Genomic DNA, 18,491 nt, shown 5'->3' on the forward strand with positions numbered 1-18,491 from the left:
CAAGAGTCACACGCTGAGCTGGATTCCCAGTGCTGAGTCTCAGTGGGACCCCAGAGTGGCCTAGAGGTGGAGAAATGGAGTGTGTGCCAGAGACCCCAGTCCTGGGCAGTTACAGACAGCATTCACTCCTGCCTCTGTACTTTTTTTTTTTTTTTTTAAGATTTTATATACATATTTCAGAGAGGGTGGGGAACACAAGCAGGGGGAGCTGCAGAGGAAAAGGGAGAAACAGACTTGCTGCTGAGCAGGGATCCCAACGTGGGGCTCGACCCCAGCACCCTGGGATCATGACTTCAGCCAAAGGCAGACGCTTAACCGACTGAGCCACCCTTGTGTCTCTGCTACTGCCCATCTGCTCATGCCGTGTCTCCCCCTGGAATGCCTTCTCCCTTCCTCTACATCAGCTCAAACCATACTCAAGTCTCAGCCCTTCTCTGAAGTTCTCCCTTCTGTGAACTAACAATTTAGCTCTGGCACAGAGTCTAACAGAGGTTGGACCTCACGACCTAGATGCAACACAAGGATTCAGCAAGTGCAATATTTGTAAGTGACCTAATCAGTGTCGTGCAAAGGGTTGGTGATGGGGGGCTGAGGTGGGTAATTGACTCCTGCCTTATGGGGTTTACAGTCCAGTGGGGAAGACAAATGAAACAAAGAATTGCAAGTATGAGTGGGAGGGCAAGGGAGGTAAAGACCGCTTGGGTGCCGAGAACGCAGGAACTTATCTGAACCAAAGGAATCAAGGAAAGCCAGCCAGATCACGGGTTTTCCTACTCTTTAGTCAATTTGTGAGTTGAAGTCTTGTCTTCTCTATAAATGGCATATGCTGCAAGACAAATAACTGTGTGCACTATAGCCCTTGTGTCCTGCGTAATTGTTCATGAGAAATCATCAGAGAACACCAGCCCCCTTGACCAAGACCCAAGACCCGCACAAGCAGTGGCTGCACCAAAAGTAGAATTTAGGAAAATCCTGGGGCTTCATCATCAAGAAAAGGTATGTTTGTATAAATTTTGCTGCCCTGACTCCTTTGCCTTGTTTCCTATCTTAGTATCCTCTCTCTGAGCTGCCGGTGTAGACCTAGAAGGAATTATAACCCCAGATAAAAAGCAAATGTGGGTCCTGCATGGGCCTGTAGGAGATTACACAACAGGAAAGTGCCAGGACCCTAGATCCGACAGCCTGAGCAGAAGGCAGAAGCTCTGCCTTTCTTCCTGAAAAGTCCTCAATTAATTCAGCAAACTGATCTCCTTCCATGTTCTTAAAAATTGTACTCTGTGCTAAGAAGTGCGGAGGCCCTGGGAGGTTATGCAGATGCCTGGGCTGTGAAGTGCTTCAAGGACCTTACTGGTGAGTCAGAGAACAAATCCATTCAGAGATACTAATAATAATGACAGTTTCCAATTAGCGTATGTCCCCCAGGACCAGGTCCTGAGGGCTTTGTGTCTGGTGCCCCCTTACCCGCCCCCTGCCCTGTGTTCCAGCGAAGGTATGAGTATGCCTATATTTAGAATAAGGAAACTGAGGTTTTCACTTGCTCAAAGCCATAGCAGGCTAGCTGCCAAGCCGGGATCTGAACCCAGCTTCTGGGTGGGGCTCCACGGCCTGTGTCTGTGTTTCACTGCAGTATGCTGGCCACAGAGGCAAAGGGTTTGTTTTCACTTCATAAAGAAGAAGAAAGGAAGCACTTCACTAGAGATACAGAAAGTGTCATGGGAGTACAGAGGGGGTCAAATGGCTTGAGAGCAGAGGGGTTAGGAAGGGTTTCATGTGAAGGTAGCAATTTTTAAATACTAATTTTTGTTTTTAGTTTTTTGGATCCAGAAAGATCCTTAAAGATCAACTAGTTCGGCATTTCTTGGGTGTGGCCAAGATGTTCCTTTATAGTGTGTGTGTGCATGTATGTGCGTGTGTGTATGTATGTATGTATGTGTGTGTAGGGGGTGTGTAGGGGGTATAGGTCTGTATGGGCATAGTTTTAAAAGCCTGGGAAAGGCTGTAAATCATATCCCACTCTTGGTGACCCACCAATGCCCATTAGCAAATTAAAGGCTCTGAAAAGTCATGTGGGAAGGAAATCTGTTCGTCCCAGAGTTTCCCGAACCTACTTGATCATGCCACCCTCTTCTGAAAAACCCTGATGAACATCTCAAGGGATTCCTATTCCTTGGAATATTTGGGTTGTCCATGGTTTTACCTACAATGGGAAGTAAGATCAGAGAGGGTAAGCGCTGGGCCAGGGCTCCCGCAAGACAGGAGTCAGGGCTGGACTGGCACAGATCAGGACTGGGAAGAGAGGGGAAGATTCTGAGGATTCTGTGGGAGGCAAGGCCTGGAGCCCGGGAAGCTGCCTTTGGTGTGGAGAAAGATGACCAGGCTTTTTTGTGTTCTGTAAAGTGCCTGAGGAACGAGGAAGATGGTGAGCCCAGCAGAGGGGTGGCACAGGGGCCACTTGGGTGGGGGGCAGGGGGGCAAAGTTTGGGTCAGGTGTTGTCTTTACTCAGTAGCAGGGAGCCACTGAAGGTTTGAGGGCATGGAAGTATGATTAGATCTGGGCCTCAGGAAAACGTCAGTGAAAATGTGTGCAGGTTAGAATGGCCAAGAGAAGAGAGAGCAAAGACGGGGGAGTGAAGGCAGGGAAGAGGCACTGGGAACTGGACAGGGTTTCTCCCCGTTCACAGAGGAGAGGAAGGCGGGCAGCAGAAGTCAGCCAGCTCTGTGACATGTAGCCGACCTCGAGTAGAGGCAACAAACTGCTACCTTGATGGTGGTGATTTCCTCGTTTTTTGTTTTTGTTTTAAGATTTATGTCTTTGTTTTGATAGAGGGAGTGAGCTTGCGTGCGAGTGAGGGAAGGGGAAGAGGCAGAGGGAGAGAGAGAATCTTCAACAGACTCCTCGCTGAGTAGGGAGTCAGACATGGGACTCGATCTCCCCACCCTGAGATCATGACCTGAGCCGAGATCAAGAGCCGGATGCTTAACCAGCCAACTGAGCCACCTAGATGTCCATCGTTTGGAGTCTTAAAATAATCAGTTAGATTTTTTTGTTTTTAACAACTTTGTTGATATATGTGTGATATATGGCACATACCACACAATCCACCCATTCAAAGGATACAAGTCATACCCTTTAATAAACTCATAGACACAGGCATCTTTAAAAACAAACAAACAAACAAACCCATACCCTTTACGGGGCTGCTTGGCGTGGAATCTGCTTGAGATTTTCTCTCTTTCTGTCCCTCCTGCTTGTGCGCTCTCTCCCTCTCTCTCAAATAAATAAGTAAATCTTAGAAGAAAGAAAGAAAGAGAAAGGGAGAGAGAGAAAAAGAAAGGAAGGAAGGAAGGAACCCACTTACTTACTTCTTCATAACCTCCAGCCCCAAGCAGCCACAAACCTACTTGCCATCTTTGTGGGTTTTCCTATTCTGGACATTTCGTGTTAACACACTCGTATAATCTGGATTTTGTGATTGGATCTTTTCACTTAGCCTAATGTTTTCAAGTTTCCTCCATGTTGAAAGTCACGTATCAGTACCTCATTCCCTTTTATGCACAAATACTATTCTGTTGTACAGTTACACTATGTTTATTTCTCCATGTGTCAGTCTATGGACATTGGAGCTGTTTCCATCTTTTGGCTATTAGGAACAATGCTGCTAGAAATATCCATGTACACATTTTGTGCAAACGGATGTTTTTATTTCCTTGGGTATATGCCTGGGAGTGGACTTGCTGGATCAGATGGTAACTATATGTTGAACATTTTGAGAAACTGCTATATGGTTTTCCAGAGCATGCATGCCCTTGGACGGTTCCACAAACCGTGTAGAAGGGTTCTGTTTCTCCATGTTCTCCCCAACTTTTGCCATCATTTGCCTTTTTCATTTTAGCCATCCTCAGGAGTATGAAGTGGTACCTCATTGTGGTTGCAATTTGCATTTCCTTAATGACTAACGATGTTGAACATCTTTTCATGAGCCTATTTGTATATTTGTCTTGGAGAAACGTCTGTTCAGATCCTTTGCCCAATTTTAAATTTGGTTGTTTCTTTGTTATTGATCTGTATAAACTCTCTGTATCGTCTTTAAATGAGCCCTTTATGAGATATATGATGTATAAATATTTCCTGCCATTATGTGGGGTACCTTTGCACTTTCTTGATGGTATTCTTTGAAGCACAGAATTATTCTTTTAATTTTGGTGAAGTCCAATTTGCCTATTTTTTTTTCTTTTGTTGCTTGTGCTTTGGTGTCAGATCTAAGGAACCATGGACTAATCTAAGATCACAAAGAGGTAGAAGTCCAACTTCATTTCTTTGCATATGGATAATAACCGGCATCATTTCATTCCTTTTTAAAATCATTTTATTTTTTTTTATCATGATAAGTGTACTCTTTAATCCTCACTCCCATTTCCTCCATCCCCCCCACCCACCTGCCTCCTTTCTTGTAATCATTAGTTTGTTCTCTACAGTTAAGAGTCCATTTCTTGGTTTGCTTCCCTCTCTCTTTTTTTCCTTTGTTCACTTGCTTTGTTTCTTAAATTGCTCATAGGGTATCTGTCTTTCTCTGACTGACTTATCTCACTTAGAGTAACACTCTCTAGTTCCATCCATATCATTGCAAATGGCAAGATTTCATTCCTTTTTATGGCTAAGTAATACTCTATTGTATCTATTTACCACATCTTCTTTATCCATTCATCTATCAATGGACACTTAGGCTGCTTGCATAGTTTGGCTATTGTAAATAACGCTGCAGCAAACTTAGGGGTGCATGTGTGCCTTTGAATAAGTGTTTTTGTATTTTTTAGGCAAATACCCAGTAGCATAACTACTGCTTGAGGGTAGTTCTATTTTTAAGTTTTTGAGAAATCTTCATACTGTTTTCCACAGAGGCAACATGAGTTTACATTATCCATGAGGGTTCCTTTTTCTCCACACCCTGGCCAACCCCTGTTGTTTCTTGTGTTGTTGATTTTGGCCAATCTGACAGGTGGGAGGTGATACCTTATTGTAGTATTGATTTTGCATTTCCTTGATGGTGAATGATGTTGAGCATCTTTCCACGAGTCTGTTGGCCACCTGGATGTCATTTCTTTTTTTTTTTTAATTTATTTTTTATTTATTTTCAGCATAACAGTATGGATGTCATTTCTTTGGAGAAATGTCTGTTTATGTCTCCTGCCCATTTTTAAATTGGATTATTTGTTTTTTGGGTGTTGACTTGTATAAATTCTTTATATATTTTGGATAACCCTTTATCAGATATGTCATTTGCAAATACCTTCCCCCATTCAGTAGGTTGCCTACCAGCATCATTTCTTGAAAAAAACACATTTTCCCCCATTGAATTGTCTTGACATTCTTATTTAATATCAATTGACCATAGATGTCAAGGATTATTTCTGGGCTCTCAATTCTATTCCATCAAACTGTAAGTCTAGCCTTATGCCTAGGCCACACTGTCTGGACTGTAGTTTTGCAGTAAGTTTGAAATCAGGGAGGGTAAGTCCTTCAACTTTGTTCTTGTTCAATGTTGTTTTCACCATTCTGGATCCCTTATATTTCTATATGAATTCTAGAACCAGACTGTCAGTTTCTGTAAACACGCCATCTGGGATTTTTTTTAAATTTTTTTATTTTTTTATAAACATATATCTTTATCCCCAGGGGTACAGGTCTGTGAATCGCCAGGTTTACACACTTCACAGCACTCACCAAAGCACATACCCTCCCCAATGTCCATAACCCCACCCCCCTACACCCCCAGCAACCCTCAGTTTGTTTTGTGAGATTAAGAGTCACTTATGGTTTGTCTCCCTCCCAATCCCATCTTGTTTCATTGATTCTTCTCCTACCCACTTAAGCCCTCATGTTGCATCACCACTTCCTCATATCAGGGAGATCATATGATAGTTGTCTTTCTCCACTTGACTTATTTCGCTAAGCATGATACGCTCTAGTTCCATCCATGTTGTCGCAAATGGCAAGATTTCATTTCTTTTGATGGTTGCATAGTATTCCATTGTGTATATATACCACATCTTCTTTATCCATTCATCTGTTGATGGACATCTAGGTTCTTTCCATAGTTTGGCTATTGTGGACATTGCTGCTATAAACATTCGGGTGCACGTGCCCCTTCGGATCACTACGTTTGTATCTTTAGGGTAAATACCCAGTAGTGCAATTGCTGGGTCATAGGGCGGTTCTATTTTCAACATTTTGAGGAACCTCCATGCTGTTTTCCAGAGTGGTTGCACCAGCTTGCATTCCCACCAACAGTGTAGGAGGGTTCCCCTTTCTCCGCATCCCCGCCAGCTTCTGTCATTTCCTGACTTGTTGATTTTAGCCATTCTGACTGGTGTGAGGTGATATCTCATTGTGGTTTTAATTTGTATTTCCCTGATGCCGAGTGATATGGAGCACTTTTTCATGTGTCTGTTGGCCATCTGGATGTCTTCTTTGCAGAAATGTCTGTTCATGTCTTCTGCCCATTTCTTGATTGGATTATTTGTTCTTTGGGTGTTGAGTTTGCTAAGTTCTTTATAGATTTTGGACACTAGTCCTTTATCTGATATGTCATTTGCAAATATCTTCTCCCATTCTGTCAGTTGCCTTTTGATTTTGTTAACTGTTTCCTTTGCTGTGCAAAAGCTTTGATCTTGATGAAATCCCAATAGTTCATTTTTTCCCTTGCTTCCCTTGCCTTTGGCAATGTTCCTAGGAAGATGTTGCTGCGGTTGAGGTCAAAGAGGTTGCTGCCTGTGTTCTCCTCAAGGATTTTGATGGATTCCTTTCTCACATTGAGGTCCTTCATCCATTTTGAGTCTATTTTTGTGTGTGGTGTAAGGAAATGGTCCAATTTCATTTTTCTGCACGTGGCTGTCCAATTTTCCCAACACCATTTATTAAAGAGGCTGTCTTTCTTCCATTGGACATTCTTTCCTGCTTTGTCAAAGATTAGTTGACCATAGAGTTGAGGGTCTATTTCTGGGCTCTCTATTCTGTTCCATTGATCTATGTGTCTGTTTTTGTGCCAGTACCATGCTGTCTTGATGATGACAGCTTTGTAATAGAGCTTGAAGTCCGGAATTGTGATGCCACCAACTTTGGCTTTCTTTTTTAATATCCCTTTGGCTATACGAGGTCTTTTCTGGTTCCATATAAATTTTAAAATTATTTGTTCCATTTCTTTGAAAAATATGGATAGCACTTTGATAGGAATTGCATTAAATGTGTAGATTACTTTAGGTAGCATAGACATTTTCACAATATTTATTCTTCCAATCCAGGAGCATGGAACATTTTTCCATTTCTTTGTGTCTTCCTCAATTTCTTTCATGAGTACTTTATAGTTTTCTGAGTATAGATTCTGTGCCTCTTTGGTTAGGTTTATTCCTAGGTATCTTATGGTTTGGGGTGCAATTGTAAATGGGATGGACTCCTTAATTTCTCTTTCTTCTGTCTTGTTGTTGGTGTAGAGAAATGCAACTGATTTCTGTGCATTGATTTTATATCCTGACACTTTACTGAATTCCTGTACAAGTTCTAGCAGTTTTGGAGTGGAGTCTTTTGGGTTTTCCTGGGATTTTGATATGGATCGTGTTGAATTTACAGACCACTTAAAGGATTGTTGCCATCTGATAATGTTAAGTCTTCTAACCTATGAAGATAAGTTGTCTTTCTATACCTCACTCCTTTTCTTCCCTAACAATATTCCATTGTATAGATATACCACTTTTTATTTAACCATCTGGACATATGGACATTTGGACTGTTTTCTCTTTTGGGCTATTCTGAATAACACTGCTATGGATATTTTTGCACATGTTTTTGTGAGGATGTGTCTTCATTTTTCTTGGATTTCTTGGATCACTTAGGATTGCCTTGCTGGGTCATATGGTAACTCTAGGTCTAACATTTCGAGGAACCTCTAACATTTTGAGGAAAGACTGCTTTCCAAGGGAGCTGCACTATTTCACATTCACTATTTTTATGTTTTCAGCAATGCACAAGAATTCCAATTTCTCCACATCTTAACTAACATTTGTTATCACCAATTTTAGCCATCATAGTGGGTGTGAAGAGGTGTATCATTTTGGTTATGATTTGCGTTTCCCTAATGGCTTAATGACATTGAACACTTTTTTTCATGCATTTATTGTCTATCCCCTTCCCTTAATTCAAGGGCTTTGGGAATAATGAAGAGCCATGGGCAACTCAAACTAGTTGACTGGCCACTCCTGGCCCAAGGCATGGGTATCCAAGCACAACGAGCAATGCCCACAGCCTCTCTTCTGTGATCAGCTGCCCTGAACCCAGGAAGTGTGGTCGGTTATGCCCAAGGCAGCTCCTGTAGCCACAGGCAGCAAGTAGTCCCAGCACGGTAGGTGGTAGAAAGCTTTTGAGAGAAGCGGTGGCTCATTCTGAGCCCACCTATTTGCTCAGCTGCTTCCAAAAGAATCTGCCTGTTTCCTTAAGTCTAAAACAGAAAACATACAGAAGCACACAGGTCTTTGAAGCCTTGAGGAAGATAAATAAGTGACAAAAGGGTGGCATCTGTCTGACCGGGCTTTGTCAGAAAAAGAGGAGGGGGTGGTTCAGAGAATCCACACTGCCCCATGAGTGTCAGGGAGCACAGCAAGGAGGCATCTGAAGGCCTGGGTATTTGCTGGGCCTCCAGAGGGCTCCGCTGGTGAGGAGGTCCTGCTCCTCTCTCAGAGCCCGGCAATGAGACTGCACGGAATGAGTGCCAGGCGTGAAGCCCCTTGGATAGCACCAGTCAGAGCTGCCTCCCAGCCAAGACCAGCTGTGGGAGGAGATAAAGAACAAACATCTATTTGTCCCCTTCTCTGCTTGAAAATGTCATGAGGTCAGAGGAAAGACATGGACATAGGTTGCTAGAGTTGACTAGTGTCTTTGGTTCACATGCTCTTGGGGACGTATCATGACTAGAAAGTGGATGTCCAGGGAAAATGAAGTAGCAACACACCGAATGCCACACTGGACGAGACTGGGCTTTCAGCTGACCTCAGAAGCATGGTGGGTGCTCAGAGGATAAAGACCAAGTGGTGAAAGGCTTGTCATGGTCATGGGCATCTTTTTTTTTTTTCTTTAAGATTTATTTATTTATTTGACAGACAAGAGATCACAAGTAGGCAGAGAGGCAGGCAGAGAGAAAGAGGAGGGAGCAGGCTCCCTGCTGAGCAGAAAGCCCAATGCAGGACTCGATCCCAGGATCCTAAGATCATGACCCGAGCCGAAGGCAGAGGCTTAACCCACAGAGCCACCCAGGCGCCCCAGTCATAGGGATCTTAAAAATGATACTCCCTTTGAAGAAAGAGGTATAAAGGATAACATGTAATAATTGTTTGAAATTGCTTTAAGCAAAGCTGTTCAATAGAAGAGGAACCAGCTTTTGTGTGTGTGACTAGGGAGCAGAACCAGGACCCATCTGCAGAAGTTACATTGACATGGTTTGAACTCGTTCTAAGTAAGAACTTTAACCACATGAACTCTCTGATGACAGAATTGACCACCTTGTAAGGTAATGAATTTTCTGACACCAGAAGGGCTAATGCAGAGGTTGGGTACCTGTTTATACAGGATGATAGGAAGAAGAGTCAGACATTTGAAAGAGGGCCTGGTGGAGTCTCACAAAACTTCAGATTCTGAAATTCTCTAAATCTATTTGGGTTGAACCATGTATATTTGCCACTGTTCCTCTTTCTGGCCTGTTGGACCTCACTGGCTCGAGAGTAGCCCAGTCAATTCTCAGGCATCTGCACCAAAGGGGAACCATAATAACACATTACATCCAAACCAATAGCAACTTGCCAAACTGATTGGGTTTTTTTTTTATTACTAGTTAAATTCAGTTAGCCAACATAGAGTACATCATCAGTTTCAGATGTAGTGTTCAATAATTTATCAGTTGGATTTGATCTTACAGTATGTTTGATTTGGGGGCATCTCCTCGTGTTTTATTTAGACTAATAGTTTGGAGATTTTCCAATTCCATTGGATCCTGCACTATTTAATGATGTTACAGGAGACAGACTATCCATTAATATCAAGACCTCCTGACATTTCTGGCAACTAAATCATCTAGCTCAGAATCTGAGCTAGCTCAGAGTCTGTACTAGACTGAATTACAATAGAAGGGGAATTTCTCTGTTTTGGAGAGGTATAAGCTAAGGGATCATTGGCATGGATGAGCCCCATTATGTTGGTGACTACTCCAGAAATAAGTTTTGCCAGATTGGAACTTAGGGATTCTTCAAACCCTTTGAAGGGGGACGGGGAGTAGGGGATAGAGCTTGAATCCTTCTCAGAGTGTTGTCCTGGACCTCAGTCAGGCTCCATTTGTGAAGAGTAAATATTCCTACTGCACAGGGGTGCATGGAACTGCTGAGTAGACAAATGGAATGGAAAGTAGAAAAGTAAGGTACAAAGCACACACAACTTTGCATCCCTGGTGACTATGAAAGTGAAATGAACTTGATCCATAAAAGCAATGAAAAGGTAGGGGCACCTGGGGTGGCTCAGTTGGTGAGGCCCCTGGCTCTCAGTTTTGGTTCAGGTTGTGGTCTCAGGGTCATGGGATCGAGCCCCATATCAGGCTCCACACTCCGTAGGGAGTCTGCTTGAAGATTCTTTCCCTCTCCCTCTCCCTCTCCCTCTGCCCCTCTCCACCTCACATGTACATTATCTCTGTCTTTCAAATGAATAGATAAATCTCTTTTTTTAAATGTGCACTTTTATAAAACAACAAAAAGACTAAAAATTAGCATGTCAGTAAAAAAGTTCGTAATTGAAAAGAGCATATTTCCTTCATCTTTGCCCAGCACTGCTGCTAGCCATGGCACTGCAGAGGGAGGTTGAACGATGTAATGGTTAAGAGATCTGGCTCTGGACCCAGACTTCCTGAATTCCAATCTTGGTTCTGCCGCTCACTAGCTGTGTGACCTGCAGCAAGTTACTTTACCTCTCTGTGCTTCAGTTTTCACATCTATAAAAAAGATAAGGATGGTGATAATAGTGTCTATCTCATGAGAAACAGTAAGATTTAAGTGTAACATACTTACAATGTTGTCTATCAATAGTATATACTCAATGTGCTCAATGATACTGTTTCTTATTATATTACAGGAGTTAATGTTCTCACAATAGGAAGTTCAATCCCAGGTCAACTGGAGGGACAGGTAGGGCAGTGAAGGTAGGATTTCTTTCTATGAGTTCGTTCCTTCCTTCCTTCCTTCCTTCCTTCCTTTCTTTTTAAGATTTTCTTCATTTATTTGACAGAGAGAGACAGCAAGAGAGGGAACATAACCCAGGGGAGATGGAAAGGGAGAAGCAGGCTTTCTGCTGAGCAGGAAGCCCTATGCGGGGCTCCATCCCAGGACCCCGGGATCATGACCTGAGCTGAGGGCAGAGGCTTAATGACTGAGCCACCCAGGCGCCCCTCTTTCTGAGAAGTGTCAATGAGAAAGATGTAACAAGATATTTGAGCACAGCTATAGTTTTCAGTAGTTGCTATATTCTTCAGTAGAATCACCTGAAGAGATTTTAGCCAAATGAAGCCTGGCTGTATCCTGACCAATTAAATGATAATATCTGGGAGTGAAGCCCAGACTATCTTCTTTTTCAAAAGCTCACCAAGTGAAAGTAACGTAGAGCAGGGGCTGAGAATGGCTGGCCTCGAATCTTTTCACTTAACGTATGGTTCAGGGATCAGCGGCATCAGCATCGCTGGGGGGCATGTAAGAAATGCAGAGTCTGGGCCAGGACCGTCTGAATCCAAAGCTTCCTCTTGACATGATCACATCCTGATTCACACCCCCTCTGATGTCTGAGGAGGTACTGGAGTAGATGACTTCCAAGGTCACTTCTCGCTCCCAGGGAGGCGTCTAATAAATGCCGAATGAAACAGTGGCAGTTATGTGAAGTCCCAGAAAAGTCTGAGGCAGAAAGACTTTTGGAACCTGGACCAGCAGGGATGTCATCCGAGCCAAAACCTGATTTTTCCCCAGGCATGGAAATCTTGACAAAAGCACACCTGTGCTCACAGACCAAGGATAATTAATTAGCGGGGTGCCCCTGGCACTCAGGCTTCTGGTGCCAATGGAAAGGGATGAGAAGAAGTGACATAGATTGATAGGAACCAGAGACAGAGAGGAGAAGAGATAAGATAATAATTTCATTTTCCAGAGGTCTCCGTGAACCCTGGTTTTGATGCATTTCCAGTGCCGTGGCTGGTTCCTCTGACTTACTCATACTTCGAACTGGCAACCTCCCTACAGACGTGCCCACCCACTTACACAGGAAACCTGAACTCCTGTTTGTTATATCTTTCCTGCTGCTGTTCTCTTTCTCTTTCCTAGCCATTAGAGCACAGCTTTACCCTCCTACCAACCCCTATTATTTCTGTCCTCTTGCTTAACCCTCCAAGTCCACCTGCTCTTAACCTGAGTTTCTCCATCACTGAGTCACTTACCTCCTTCACATGCTGATGAGCAAGGCACTGTTCCGGGTGGTGACAAGGAGCAAGAACTGAGGGATGGCCACTGCATAAAATAGAACCAAAAATTCAAAACCAACTCCAATGTCAACACATCCTGTCAACTATGTCAATGGGAACTCACCAGACCTAGTGATAAATTCAATCAACAAAAGGCTAGTCGGCTTCTAGAACTTGACAACATGGCTGAAGAAGACCCATGGAGGACACAACCAAGTTCCTTGGTGCAGGGAGTTAGCCCACCACCCTCCACTTTTCTTTTTTCTTTTCTTTTCTTTTTTTTTTTTAGAGAGAGAAAGTGAGAGGGGGTATAGGGGTAGGGAGGAGCAAAGAGAGAAAGAGGAACTCTCCAGCCAACAGGGGGCTCGATCTCACGACCCCCGAGATCGTGACCTCAGGTGAAATCAAGAGTTGGATGATTAATCCACTGAGCCACTCAGGCGCCCCAGCCTTCCATTTTTTTTTTTAAATTGTGGTGAAATACACACACATAAAAATTACCATTGTAACCATTTTAAAGTGTAAAATTCCGTGGCATTATGTATACTCACATTGTGTGTAACTACCACAGCGTCCATCTCTAGAAACTTTTCATCTTCCCAAACTGAAACTCTGTACCCATTAAACACTAACTCCCCATTCCCCCGTCCTCCTGGGCCCTTGGAAGTTCTATTATATTTTTTGTGTCTATGAATTTGATACCTCATATGACTGAAATCATATAGTATTTGTCTTTTTGTGTCTGGCTTATTTCCCTGAGCTTAATGTCTTCAAGGTTTACCCATACTATAGCATGTGACAGAATTTCCTTCCCATTTTTACCCCACATCTTGGCACTCTAGAAGACGAGGAATGATCACTTATCTGGAAAAGGTCATTCTGTGTCACTGGAGAGGACACAGGGAGACATACAATTTATCTCTGCTCCCTGAGCAACAGCAATCAAGCCAAGGAATTGGATCCTGGAGGGGTTAGAGCCTTTGTCTGTGAGTGTCACTGGAAAAAGTTGAGGGGTAAATGGAAGGAGTCCATAAACAGGAGACTAGAACAAAGACCCAGAGGTGGGCATAGAGGTGGTATGCATGTGTGTGCATGATGGGAAAGACTTGTCCAGCTAGCTTAGCTGCCTGAATTCCAGCTCAGATGTCAGGCATGGGTAATGCTGGGTTTCAAGAGCACAGGTTTGTGCAATGTCGTCTCTCACCCTGGGCTGTGCTTAGTTTTCCGGTGGCCCATCTTCCACGTATTTACATGGGGGCCATGGCGGACTCTAGCCAGCTCAGTCCCTCCTTCCTCCCTTCCCCAGCTCAAACCCAGGACATAGTCTGAACCCACTTCTCAGGGAGCAGCAAACGTGGGAAGTATCTCAGAATAAGACACCAGTGCTAAAAGGAACCTCCAGAGGGCCATGCCCTCACTTGATTCTGAGGAAACTGAGGCCCAGGAGGGTGAAGTAACTTGCCCGAAGTCACATAGCAGAGCAAAGACAATTCAGGATCTGCGCTTTGCCAAGTTGGTTTCATCTAAGCTGTCATGGCTTCAGCAACAGTCTATTCTCCTTCTCCCTATCTTTCCCAGCCTCTAGACCCTCCCCCTGCCTCAGTAGCCCTGCCTGCCCCCATCTCCAGAAGCAGCCTTGAAGTCCCCTCCTCCTTAGTCCATCATTCCAGGTCACTCCCCCGGTCTCCTGATTAGGCCTTCTCCCTTACCCTCTGGAACACCGCCCCCCTTCCTTTTGTTATGATTGCTTACTTTTTCAACCAAAACTCCCATGAGGCCTGGGGCAAACCATCTGTGGAGTAAATCCCAACTAGAATAAGCACTTACTGAACAAACTGAACGTTGCCGTAGAGATCTTGAAATACCTTTTCCACCTGAGACCCCAGCCCTCCGCTCCCCCCCACATCTTTGTTTCTAGGACCCCTCAACTGCTCTCTTGTTGCTGTAGGATGACTGAAATGCCCTACAAGGGACAGTTCAAGATTTGAAATTACTACTATATTGATTCAGGCAAGTTCTTACCTTAGGAATTTTGGAGCAATCTGGGCAAAAATGTCTGAAAGTCCCAACACACCTACTTTAATCTCATTAGTGCAAATTCAACTGACAGGCTCATGAAGCCACCCTGGGGTAGGGGGCGGGTGCTGAGCCCTACAAACACTTACAAGGGGCAATTTCCTTCACACCTGGAGATGAGAAATCACAGTTGACAGCCCTTGTTTTGAAAGACGGAAGATTGGTGATAAAGTCAGAGCTGCATGCAGAGAAAGGACGCATTCCATTCTCTCCCTGGGAGGGAGGGGCAGCGGATGGAAAGTGCTAGCTGAGGAAGGGAGCACAAAGGAAGACAGACGGAGTAGGCATCTCTGATGGTTCGCACCTCTGACAAGAGAGAACAGGGATTAAAGCCATCAAAACAAATCAGACTGCCGCCTCTCCCTTTGGCTTCCCTGAGGCCTCCTCTGTAAGCACAGGCCACATCTGCCGCCTCATCGGCTGAAATTTCTTAGAAGTTCTAAATTTTTGCTCGTCCTCCTGAGTTCCATCAATACTGTACTTGCTCTCAGAGCCCACATTCTCTCCGTGACTCTCCAGCAGTGGCTCCCAGAATTCAGACCTGGAAACAGACCTTCTGACATAGCATTGCCAGATCTTTGTTTCGTCAAGGAAAGATGCAAACACAAAACAGAATGAAATGAGAAACAAGCAATTATCATCTCCACGATTTCTTTTTTTAAAACAGGTATTTTAATACCAAATAAATAAATAAAGCTCTTCATAAAGCTTTTAAATTTGACATGGTCCTTAGTATTTGAGAATAAAGCTCTAATGCGATTGGTAACTGAAAGCCACATTTCCAACTTCAACTCCTACGAGTCCCCAAACTGCTTCCCTCTTGAAATACAGCCTTTGATCCATCTTGACAAAACTATGTCTTTTGCACTCTGGCAATTCTCACTCATCCTGGAGCTCCTCTTGTTCTTCTTCTTCTTTTTTAATTTAAATTCAGTTAGCTGGGGCACCTGGGTGGCTCAGTGGGTTAAGCTTCTCCCTTTGGCTCAGGTCATGATCTCAGGGTTCTGGGATCTAGCCCCGTACCCAGCTCTTGGCTCAACGAGGAGCCTGGTTCCCCCTCTCTCTCTGCCTGCCTCTCTGCTTACTTGTGATCTCTCTGTCAAATAAATAAAATATTTTAAAAAGAAATAAATTTAATTAGCCAATATATAGTACGTCATTAGGTTCAGATGTAGAGTTCCATAATTCATCAGTAGCCTATCACACCCAGTGCTCATTACATCCCCTGCCCTCTTTAATGCCCATCTGCTAGTTACCCCCTTCCCCCAACCCCCGCTCCTCCAACAACCCTCAGTTTGCTTCCTAGAGTTAAGAGTCTCTCCTGGTTTGCCTCCTTCTGAGATGACGCCCCTTCTTTCGAAGCCTCCCCTTCCTCTGCATGTAGAGGGTGTCTCCCCTCCCCCAGCCCCCAGCATTCCACAGAGAGTTCCCTCCCCAGCAGCAGTGCTCCTCCATTGGTGGAGGAAGGAACGACTGACACATCGGTCCACCCCTTCCTTCACCAACCCAGCATAGTGCTGGCACCACGAAGGCTACACCGGGAGTAGAACACAAACTTGCCCTTGGGGAGTTTACTTTGAGGGAACTGGGTAAATCAAACAGACTGAAATGAGACAATATAAACCATTTGGAATCAGTGTGACTCAGATTATGGGCATAATAGCTGAGGGGATCTGAAGTGAAGGGAAAGTCATCTCTGGGTGGGGCTTGCCAGAGATGGTTTCATGGAAGAGATGAGTTTTCATCTGGGCCTTGAAAGAAGTACAGAATTTAAACTGGCAGAGGAAAGCCAGCATGAACAAGGAAGGGTGAAGAGTAGGAGTGAAGGCTCAGAGGAGTTGGGCAGTGACGAGAACCAGCTGGGGGCCAGGGTTCGAGCATGGTGGTAAGTACTGAGCCCCCAACAGGGCAGGGAGGGAGGCAGGTTGTACTAGACCAGGGGGAAATGAAATGCCTAGCAGAGTAATAGAATCTTACTACTGGGAATAAAATTTTATTCTTTTTTACTGGAAAGATTAGGCATCATCCAGTCTAACCCACTCATTTCACGGATGTAAAAACCAAGGCACAGAGTGGAAGCGTGCTCTTTCCAAGGTCATAGGAACAGCAGCATCGACAGTAAAAATAAATGCAGTGGCTGACTTTAATAGAACCCATAGGACAGTCTGAGCACTGCTTGAAGCACTTTATCTGCATACCTCATTTAATCTTTTCCACCATTCTGTAAGGTAGGCACTGGACTTATCCCCATTGTGCAGGTCAGCAAACTGAGAAAGTAAGCAGCTTGCTCAAGTTCACAAGGTAACATTGACAAATGGCAGAGTCAACACTCTGGAACAGATCCCATAGGGCGCTAGTGCTCATGGAAAGAACATAGGAATCAAAAGACATGCATTCAAATTCTGGCTCCACCCCAGTAGTCATGTGACCTCAGGCAAGCTACCTAACCTTGCTGATCCTCTGTTTCCTCATTGGTACAAAGCAGATAATAATTCCTACCCCACAGGATTTCTATGGGGATTAAATAAGATTATATGTGTCAAGTTCTTGGCACATAGTATGTGCTCAATAAACACTGGTTTCCTCCCCTCTCCATCTCCTTCCTTCTAGAAGCCTTTGCACCCCCTCTGTGGTCCTATGGATTCAATTCTGCCCACTCCCACCGCTCCCCTTCACCTCTGGACAATGGTCTTCCAGACTGCGGCCCTGGAGGTAACTGAGGGGTGGATGTCAGGGTTTGGAGAGGAGGAATCTGGTTTTCCTGGATATATCGGTACCATTCTCATTTGGCTCCGGTGATGTTAGCATCATGGGTGGCAGAAAAAATCTGCTCTCCTGCTTGGGGTGGGGTGTGGGAAGTCATCAGGAACCAGAGGAAAGACGCAGGCCAACCCTTTCATGGAATGACTTCTTCCTGGCCCAAGCCCTTGGCCTCTTGGGTGTCTTGAGTTCCTTATTCCTTCTCCACTTTCTCTACTCAACCTCTTACATGCTGAGTTGTGCTGCTTAATTGTTCCATAGGAGGCCTCGGAAAATATGTATGGGGAGACCAGTTGGTGGGAGCCAAGCAACTGTATCAAGAACTTTGCTCACATGAGGATGAGATTGAGAAATAAGATGGATATTTCATTCCTGGCTAAGAGATGGATAAGAGGAATGTTCCTCCCTGGAAATTTTGAGTGTTTAGCTAATTGAACAACGTCTTGGCCTCTTGGTTGCAAAGCACCATCTTCTAAGCCCTCAAGTGTTAGTAAGCTTGAGCACTCAGGAAATTAGTGTTTGGTGGCTACCAAAGTGAATTAACTATGTGATCAAGTCCCTCTGAAGAAAAGGCCGTTATTGGTGAGTTGGGAGTTAATAAGTCTGCATACTGTAGACTCTGTTTGGATTTAAATGAAGGTGAAAAAGGACTCTGAGAAGGCACTGGGGATGGGACCTAGTATTTTGGAAGCCCACTGTGCACAGAGCACCGTATGAACACTCTGTATATGCATCTTGCTTCATCTTCCTGGCAACCCCATGAAGCTGATGAAAGTCAGTCAGCCAGGCCTGGGTGTTAATCAGTCTCACTTTCTAGCAGGGTGACTGAGGACCATTAACATCTCAGCCTTAATTTCCACATAGGAAAAGCAGGGATACTGGAGGAGTCCTAGTGGTTCAAAGATTGTACAATGAAGAACATAGCACCCTCCCTGCTCAGGGCCAGTGCCTCAAGTTTGGTTGGTATTGTCAGCGGGGGAGGTCACAGAGGTCTTTAGGAAATAAGGGAAGGGGGGATCCGCTAAGTCTAGGCTCTGAAGCTTGAGAAAGATTTTGTCTTGTCACATCGAATCAAGCTTCTTTCTGTTAGAAACAAGGGTGAGCCATCCAGTTGACTCTGGAGTGTTT

At 44.3% G+C, this 18,491-nt stretch overlaps 1 long non-coding RNA gene across 1 annotated transcript in view; it reads left to right on the forward strand.

Moving 5' to 3' along the window:
- The first annotated feature begins 832 nt into the window (after positions 1 to 832).
- The window catches only part of LOC116599562, a 32,824-nt gene continuing 15,165 nt past the window's right edge, over positions 833 to 18,491 (forward strand). The window contains exon 1 of the long non-coding RNA XR_004289425.1: positions 833 to 996. This is a non-coding gene — a long non-coding RNA (uncharacterized LOC116599562). The remainder of the gene's footprint in view (positions 997 to 18,491) is intronic.

This window comes from Mustela erminea, chromosome 9 (assembly GCF_009829155.1).
Source record: "Mustela erminea isolate mMusErm1 chromosome 9, mMusErm1.Pri, whole genome shotgun sequence".
NCBI classification, from domain to species: Eukaryota; Metazoa; Chordata; class Mammalia; order Carnivora; family Mustelidae; genus Mustela; species Mustela erminea.